This window comes from Misgurnus anguillicaudatus, chromosome 12 (genome assembly GCF_027580225.2).
Source record: "Misgurnus anguillicaudatus chromosome 12, ASM2758022v2, whole genome shotgun sequence".
Taxonomy (NCBI): domain Eukaryota; kingdom Metazoa; phylum Chordata; class Actinopteri; order Cypriniformes; family Cobitidae; genus Misgurnus; species Misgurnus anguillicaudatus.
The window spans coordinates 12,824,924-12,834,891 of NC_073348.2; the positions used below are offsets into that span (position 1 = coordinate 12,824,924).

Sequence of the window (9,968 nt, forward strand, 5' to 3'; positions counted from 1 at the left end):
GATGAACTTGATGTTTCCGCTCGCTTCCTGTGTCTGGTCTCTCTACATTTAGTTGGCCCTGTGACTCGTGATCAGAAAGTGGGTGGTAGTTTAAGCCTGATCTGGTGCCTGACCTCTCAAGAAACATTTCACCTTGCATAGAGACTCTCAGGGGTTCTTTTGAATGTATTAAGCTGTGCTTATTACGGTCATGCTCTAACACTATTTTCCTTAGTTGCTTAACTTCTCTTTTCATCCCTTCCATTCTTTTATGTTCTTTGCTATGTCTTAATTCTGCTGATGTTTCTGAAGCGTGACTACGAACTCTCGGTGCTTTAGAGTGTGTGCCGTGTTCATTCTGTTCACTGGCTTCAGAACGGTTATCTAACTCTTCCTTTTCCTCATTCTCTTGGCCAAGACCAACAAGTGTGTCACCCTCAGGGCCCCCACATGCTCCATATGCAACATTTACATCACCACCACTGGGCGGGTGTATCACTGGTGTCTTTGGTGAATATGGTTGCAGTAAATCAATAGGTTTTTCAACAACCATAGACTTTCTAGGAGAAGTCATAAACTCTCCCTGTTTCATAACAGTTTGTGTTAGTTTGTACAGTTCATGTTTTATTTCTTTTAGTTCTTCACTATCCTCTACATCTACATGACCGCTATTGATTTGAAAAACAGGCTGTTGCATTGGGGCTTTGGCTTCCTCATAAGGAGGAGGTGTGGGCAAGGAGGGATAGATCGATTTCACTGGGGGTGGAGCTGGAGGAGGAGCCGTAGGTGTCACACTTGAGTCTGGTTGACTGTTTCCTTTTTTAACTTCCTTTTGCTTTGCAGCTGCACCACTGTCAACTTCCCCTTTTTTATTTGATTTAATAGCCTGCATGGCAGCAGCAACCAGAGCTAATCTCGTCCAAATTCTCAACTCTTTCTCTAAGTTTGTCACATTTGGCCCTTTACCAAACCACTTTTTTCCTTCTGCTTTTACAATCTTAATTTTGTTTACCAGTCTATGTTCCATGGCAAAAATAATAGGCGTGAGAGGAACTCTCTTTTTCTCCTCTGCCTCCCAACAGTTTTCTTCTCTAAACGTGTTCCACGCTAATGCAACCTCTTTTTGTCTTTTCTTAACATCTTTAGGATCAGTTTGGGCCATCATTAATTTAATAATTTTTTGCCATTGTACATACACTGGTGAACACCCATACTCATCACACTCTTTCTGAAATTCAACCATTCTTTATACAACTGTAAATACAATTCCTCTATTTATATAATGTCAAAATGAAATATACCCAAATGTAACTGCAGAACCAAGCACACAATGGAATTTCCTGGGCCTTCCACCCAAAGGTTTCCACACCCTTAATTTAATACTGTACTCAATTAGATGATTCCTAGGCCTTCCACCTAAAGGTTTCTCAACCCTTAAATTTAATACTGTAATCAATGAGATTATTCCTGGGCCTTTCACCCAAAGGTTTCTCAACCCTTAAATTTAATACTGTAATCAATTAGATTATTCCTGGGCCTTTCACCCAAAGGTTTCTCAACCCTTAAATTTAATACTGTAATCAATTAGATTATTCCTGGGCCTTTCACCCAAAGGTTTCTCAACCCTTAAATTTAATACTGTAATCAATTAGATTATTCCTAGGCCTTTCACCTAAAGGTTTCTCAACCCATAAATTTAATACTGTAATCAATTAGATTATTCCTAGGCCTTTCACCTAAAGGTTTCACAACCCATAAATTTAATACTGTAATCAATTAGATTAAAAGTTTTTCACTCTGATCAATTTATAAAAAATTTAAATTTGTAATTCAGTTCGGATCTCCTTATCAACACAAGTAATTTGGTATATCCAATTAGCAGAATTTGATAAAACAGGCTTCTGCTTACCTTATTTTAATAGAGCGCTCTTTTTGTGTTGAAAGGGAATCCTCGCTTACTCTGGTTTCTTCAATGTGAAACCCTCCTTCCGCTCACTCTCTCCTTTCCCTCCACATCACGTCAGGGGTCACCAGTTGTTGGACTTTAACGTGTCCATTTGCATGTTCATAATTAGAGGAAAGGCACGGTATTAAAATTAAACTATTTATTGATCAGATATGAAAAAGTTTTACAGCGCTGGGCAGTCTCAAGGCCACAATAGGCAATCGACTAACCCCCAGCATTTGGGAAAACAACTATTTATAGAGTATGTGACGTCGATCTTCTTCTTAGAATCTCCACCCACAAAGGCTGCTTTTCCTCGTGAATCTGACTCCCTCACCACACCCAATTTAAGCCTATAGGCAAAGATGTCACGGTACGTGTAAACCGGATAATGGAAAAATAATAGAAGATGAACCCAAACGCAAGATGTAAGAAAATATAACAAAGATTTATTTACAAAAACTGAAACACCCACGAGGGGGTAAAAACAGAAGGAACAAAACAATGTGATGAACACAAATAACTGTAACAGATAAACGGAAACCAGAACACTTGGATTTAACAAACATCAAACAACGCACGCACACCACACAGAGAACACAAGGGCATTATAAAGACACCACATCAATGGGGAACAGGTGAACATAATTAATCACTTAAGACATGATTACATAAGGGAGTAGGGTAAAAGTGACAAGACACTGGGAATACGTGTTACACAGATATGATGTGAATACACACGTATTCCCACATAAAACAATGCTGCCCTGGCCCTGCCCTCTGGATAATAACCAAACTCAGGCAAGACCATGACAGCCACAAAACACTGGGAACACGTGTCACACAGATATGATGTGAACACACGTGTTCCCACATACACACACTGCTGCCCTGACCTTGCCCACAGAACATAGACCTGATCTACACTAAGGTCTGGCAAGATCACGACAGCAACAAGACACCGGGAACATGTGGCAGCCACACACAGAATGTGATCCCACATGTCCCCACACAGAACATGATACTGCCACGGTCCTGTCAGATGCACTCAGACCTACATCTAGCACGGATGTCTGACAGGACCATGACAGTACCCCCCACTTAAAAGACGGATACAAGACGTCACAAACAAAAACAAACAAAAACATTAAACACGAGGAACGAAAGACTGCTCAACAGAAGACAACCACAACAACATTACAACGAACAACAGAGGTAAACAAACATAGGTGACAAAAGGATTGGGGTGATTCAACAAAAACAATATATGATGAAGGGGTGGTGGGGCAAAAACAGGGGAAACAAAATGTCCATGGGGCACATAAGTCCTAGAGTCCCGCGGCTGAAAAGCCGACCGGTGACGTGTCTCCGGCTGCGTCGGCGGGTGACGTGTCTCCGGCTGCGTCGGCGGGTGACGTGTCTCCGGCTGCGCCGGCTGGTGACGTGCCTCCGGCTGCATCGGCGGGTGACGTATCTCCGGCTGCATCGGCGGGTGACGTGTCTCCGGCTGCTTCGGCGGGTGACGTATCTCCGGATGCAGCGGCGGCTGACGTGTCGCCGGCTGCTCCGGCGGCTGACGTGTCCCCGGATGCACCGGCGGGTGACGTGTCCCCGGTTGCACCGGCGGGTGACGTGTCTCCGGCTGCACCGGCGGGTGACGTGTCTCCGGCTGCACCGGCGGGTGACGTGTCTCCGGCTGCACCGGCGGGTGACGTGTCTCCGGCTGCACCGGCGGGTGACGTGTCTCCGGCTGCACCGGCGGATGACGTGTCTCCGGCTGCACCGGCGGATGACGGGTCTCCGGCTGCACCGGCGGATGACGGGTCTCCGGCTGCACCGGCGGATGACGGGTCTCCGGCTGCACCGGCGGATGACGGGTCTCCGGCTGCACCGGCGGATGACGGGTCTCCAGCTGCGCTGGTTCCGAGGCCCTCTTCGTCCTTCTCCTCCGTCTGCAGACTGGACGGACCTCTGGTGAAGGCGTGGTCTCCGGTGCCGGAGAGATGGGAGGCGACCTCCCCAGTCTGACAGCCCCGGTCCAGATGGCTCTCGGGTTGGATAGAGTCTGGCGGGATTCAGCCGATCCGGGCGATCGCCACCTGGCCTTACCCTCGGGCCCGCATACGAGTGGGTCATAGAACTCGTAACCCGACTCGTATGCGGGACGGGATCTCCTTCCCCGAATCGCCAGGCGGCTGCCAGCAAACATCTCGCTGGGTTCTGTTGGGTGCGTGCGTTATTTCACGGTACGTGTAAACCGGATAATGGAAAAATAATAGAAGATGAACCCAAACGCAAGATGTAAGAAAATATAACAAAGATTTATTTACAAAAACTGAAACACCCACGAGGGGGTAAAAACAGAAGGAACAAAACAATGTGATGAACACAAATAACTGTAACAGATAAACGGAAACCAGAACACTTGGATTTAACAAACATCAAACAACGCACGCACACCACACAGAGAACACAAGGGCATTATAAAGACACCACATCAATGGGGAACAGGTGAACATAATTAATCACTTAAGACATGATTACATAAGGGAGTAGGGTAAAAGTGACAAGACACTGGGAATACGTGTTACACAGATATGATGTGAATACACACGTATTCCCACATAAAACAATGCTGCCCTGGCCCTGCCCTCTGGATAATAACCAAACTCAGGCAAGACCATGACAGCCACAAAACACTGGGAACACGTGTCACACAGATATGATGTGAACACACGTGTTCCCACATACACACACTGCTGCCCTGACCTTGCCCACAGAACATAGACCTGATCTACACTAAGGTCTGGCAAGATCACGACAGCAACAAGACACCGGGAACATGTGGCAGCCACACACAGAATGTGATCCCACATGTCCCCACACAGAACATGATACTGCCACGGTTCTGTCAGATGCACTCAGACCTACATCTAGCACGGATGTCTGACAGGACCATGACAAAAGATAAACACACAGACAAAGGAAAAAAACAACTGCTCTCCCCCAACTTTGAGAGTCCTGCAGTTTGTCTCTTCTCCCCCCAGTACTTTTCCACTTTACATATGATTGACTTCACATAGCATTTTATAATGCTTTCTTAAAAACAAATCATTAATAAAACATTCATTTATTCATAAAAAACAAACTGTAAGATAAAAGTGATTATTATGTAGAACACATTTCAATATCATGACATAATTTCATTATTCGTAAAATTGGTTATATGAATAAGGCACACATTAACTTCTTTAGATAGATAAACACATATTACATCTTTTACTGCAATACTACTTCTAAGCAAAACACTTTAATCATTATTCAAAAAAACATCTGTTAGGGAAGAAAACACACACACAAAGAACAAGCGCAGGAGATTCTGTTCTTCCAAGTTGAGCTGCCATCCCCCCATTAGATTATTCTGTATGCAACCTTCATTTCATTGGTTAATACACATTTATCAAAGACAACATCTTATATTTATTACATCAATTATTCACTGATTAATACTGATTAAGTAAGAAATATATTGCATATTTTATCCTATGAATATTAAAGCATTGGTTAATACATGGTTATCTGTTTGCTTTTCCCACTCTGGTCTCTTTCTTATCTTTGACAATTTCCAGACATACATTCCTAGTTAATTCTTCTTGCATTTTTACACACACACACCCAAGCTGGTAGCTTTCCACTCTCAAACTCAAACACCTCATTTTTACGTAATAACTCAATGCATATATGAAACACACAGTGTTTGTAGAATAAAATGATTAATTAAAGAAATATAAAATGGAACAAAATCAATTTCTACAGTCCTTATTTGGACATCTTTGTAACTTTAACACGTTTGGCAATCATCATGAAATGTAAGCAGTAAATATATAAAACATAATTATTCAACAACACAACAATACTCCATTGTTCATGAATTGGTTAAATGCATTCATTAGTTAAACATACTAATTTTCACTTTCTCTAAATATAACATAATTATAAAGCAAACAACTTGTTTATTGAAACCATCTGTTCTGTGTGTTTTCCCTCCAGGGCTTTTTCTATAGCCCCCCTGGCTCCCACACACATACCAGCCACCCCCTCCTTGGTAACTTTCCACACACACAGACAACTTTCTTGTGGTCATCACAGAAAACATTGTTGTAACAATACACATTAATTAAGATTATAAGCAGCACGATTAATACAACAAAATCAAATCCCACACTACGCGGGAGGTGGGATCTTCAGTACTACTTCGGTTCTGTGTCTTTTATATTGTTTAAAACATGGACTATTTGACATCGGACTGTTCAATTTTTATTTTGATGGAGTGGCGGGATGTAAATGAAGAACAAAAAAGGAGTAATGATAACGAATTTTAACATCGTGTGACGGACATATTGCAATCTGCGGAAGGTAAATAACTTTTTATTTCATACAAAGAATCAGCTAACATCAAAATATAGTGTGTTACATTAAGAATCTAACCGCGATTAGAGCAATATAGATAGTATATATTTCAATGTAGCGTTATTATGGTACTGTGCATGTTTAGCATAGTGTCAGCTAACGTTAACTTAGTTTTTGATAATAAAAAAATCTGCATATCTTTACAATGTCTTAACTGAGAGCATTTTCTCTTTAGACAGAGAGGATCTCGAACCACACTTCTTGCATCTAGAAAACTAGGTTTTTGAGTCTACGGTTGATCGCGGGATATGGGCCTACTGATCATAAGGTGTTTTGGACCTGGTAAGTAACATTTTGCAAGCTTTTGCAAATGTCTCTGTTAGTAACTAAATAGATAATATTGCTTTGTGTGTGTGTGTTTCCCTCGTGATCCAGGATTTTTGTGAAAAAAAGGATCCAGCCACACGATCCTCAGATGCGGTGAGTAAGTTAGAGGCACAACATGTAAACTCTGCTCAAAGGCCAACTGACCTATCTTATTGAGTTCACAGGCATAGCTAACCCAAAAATAAATGTCACTTTTTAAGATGAAAGTATTTTCAAACCTGTATGAGTTCTGTCAAACACAAGAATGTTGGGAATTAAACAACATTGGAACCCATTGTATAAAAGAAAAAAAAGAAGGAATTTCATAAGATAACTTTTTTTTATTGATTACAATAATTTTTAATATTTGGTTAGTCTAGCAAAACCATGGTTAATGTTAGTAGGGTTATCCTATGTCCCACAGATCAATGGTCTGTTAAAGGATTAGTTCACCCCAAAATGAAAACTTCCTGATAATTTACTCACCAATGCCATCCAAGATGTTCATGTCTTTCTTCAGTGGAAAAGAAATTAAGTTTTTTGAGGAAACGTTTTAGGATCTTTCTCCACACAATGGACTTCAATGGTAACCAGAATGTTGAAGTCCAAATCTATGCAGTTTCAAAGGACTTTAAAGTGCTTCAAATGACCGCAATCCCAGCTGAGGAATATTTAGGCCTTATCTAGCGAATCCATCGCTCTTTTTCTAAAAAAATTAATAAAAATGTATATACTTTTTTACCACAATTGTTTGTCTTGTGCTGGACTGCAACGCGCATGACGTCATTATGTTGGAAAGGTCACATTCATTAATCATCCATATGCACATGAAATTACCATTTTAAACAATAAACTGACACAACAACATAAATATGTCTTTCGACATACAATAAAATTGGAAAAATCCTCCTCCACGCTAGTAAACAATGGGGCATTAATTCCGACTACATCCAGCTTGACCTTTACAACGTGACGCCTCTACCAAGGTTATTATAGTTTTGCATTTTTCATTAGTTTCTATTTTTATTTCGTTTTGAATTTTTGTTTTTGTTTCGTTTTAATTAGTTTTTAAAGTGGGTTTGCTAGTTTAGTTTTTATTTTTTTTTGAAAATGCTTAGTTTTAGTTTAGTTTTTATTAGTTTTAGTGTTAGTTTTTAGTCTTTTTTGTAATTTGGGTTATTTGTCAGGGGCAAGAATAAAAAAAAATGAAAAAGAATTGTGTAATAATAACTCAACAAAAACGTCATACAATTTTGGAAAATATTCTTTCAAAAATAAAACCAGTACATAAAACGTACATATGGGCACAAAAAAATGTAAACAGTCTCAAGTTCAACACTCCACACTCCACAGTAAGTGCAAAATGTGATGTGTGCCAGTAAAAAACTTAAAGGTGACATAGAATGATTGAACGGAGTATTTATCCTTGTTCTGTGATGTGACATGTAGACAATTATTTTTTTGTGGCTGTAATGCCTTAGAAGCTTCCTAAAAACCTCTCTCAAATAGCTCTATTAGGGTGGGGGATTTTAAACAGGTGGTTTTGCACCTATTTGGCTCCCCCTACTGGCTTAACTTGCAATCTCATTACTGATTGGCTGACTTTGCTGCCACTCAAAAAATGTAGCCAATTATTTTAAAGTGGAAGGGCAGTTAGATGCCTATGATGTCATAAGCATCAGTTTTTCAGATTGGGCTGTTTTCTGGCTGAAATTTCTAAAAGAGAAATTTCTATGAGACTGAGATGTTTAGCATGTTTAGCACTTTTTGTATGTTTGTGAATGTGGGTAGACTACCATTATTCAACAAAGACAAGGTAAAAATGGTTTTTCATTCTCTGTCCCCTTTAAAGAGCCAACAGACTAAAGAAGACATACATCAGGGGTGGGCAACTCCTGGTCCTGAGGGCCAGTGTCCCTGCAGAGTTTAGCTCCAACCCTAATCAAACACAGCTGAAAAATCTAATTGAAGTCTTCAGGACTGTTTGGAAATGCCATTCAGGTGTGTTCGATTAAGGTTGAAGCTAAACTCTGCAGGACTGCGGCCCTCGATGCCCACCCCTGACATACATGAACCGCATGTATGCAGCCCATTTTTGAGCCACAACAAGACATTTGTCAGATTGTAAGGAAGCTCAATCTGAGAAAAGAACATGACAAATAACCAGAGGTGGAAAGAGTAGCCAAAAAATGTACTCAAGTAAAAGTACAAGTAACTAAATAAATAAATACACAAGTAGCGAGTTACTAGTTACTCTTGAGAAAAAAATATATATACATACATGCACACACAGTATACAGTGCACACCATAAGTATCAGGACAGTAAAGACAAAGTTTGCTGTTGAGACCAGAAATTGGTAAGATGAATATCAGTGTGTCAGAAGTACAGAAGTCACATTTTATTAACCTTTGATTATGTTTCAAAATACATGCTTTAACAACAAAGAAAAACAGCCTTTAATGCTGACTTGTATGTTGTACCCAAACGCAAAACTCAAAAGAAATGGATCAAACTGACACTACATATGTGTGTGAACAATTAATGCATTAGGACACAGTTCATCACTTAACACTTCTGAGTCAATGGTCATAATGTGGCCACATTAGATAGTATTAAAATACAAACGTGTTCTGTCATTGAGTTGGAATAGTGTGCATGTTAAAACAGGTGACATTTCTGTACTTGTGTCTATTCATCTTTTAATGTTTAGACATTTCTTGACTCCACAGCAAACTGAGGATTTTTGCATGTTTTGTCTGAAAACTTTTGAAAGGCACGTAGGCCTACAGTAGGCCTATATGTATGTTTAAAATTGCAAAATACACAAACAGTACAGATTAAAGAATCCTTTAGACAAACACAGAATAGACAAGCATTTCTATGAAATTAACTTGTGTCTTAAGGCTGATGTATACAGCTTATAGAAATATCATGAAATATCAGACAAGTAAACCGACACAGTTTTGCATTCAGTTATGCATATTAAAGTTCACTCAGAGAATCTCCTAAGATGGCCATCGACAGTTTACACTTACATGAAATACAAACTGATTTTAGACAAAACTTATGTTTGTTTTATGTTGTGAATCTCATGTCACGGTGTGTGTGTTGTGAGCAGGGACGTGCACAGACATTTTAAGGGGCAGGGGCTCAAGTGAAATAAAGGGCACCTTTCATAATTATGTATTTTTTTTCTTTTCTTTTTTAAACAAAAAGTATATATATTAACACAATTCTGAGTTCCTTTTTAAAAAAATTATTAAAAA

At 39.9% G+C, this 9,968-nt stretch overlaps 1 long non-coding RNA gene across 1 annotated transcript; it reads left to right on the forward strand.

The window, feature by feature from the left end:
• Positions 1 to 6,178: 6,178 nt before the first annotated feature.
• On the forward strand, positions 6,179 to 7,999 carry LOC141369177 (uncharacterized). Its single transcript, XR_012372747.1, has 3 exons — positions 6,179 to 6,340; positions 6,570 to 6,676; positions 6,770 to 7,999. It is a non-coding gene; the product is annotated as an uncharacterized lncRNA (long non-coding RNA).
• The last annotated feature ends 1,969 nt before the right edge of the window (positions 8,000 to 9,968 follow it).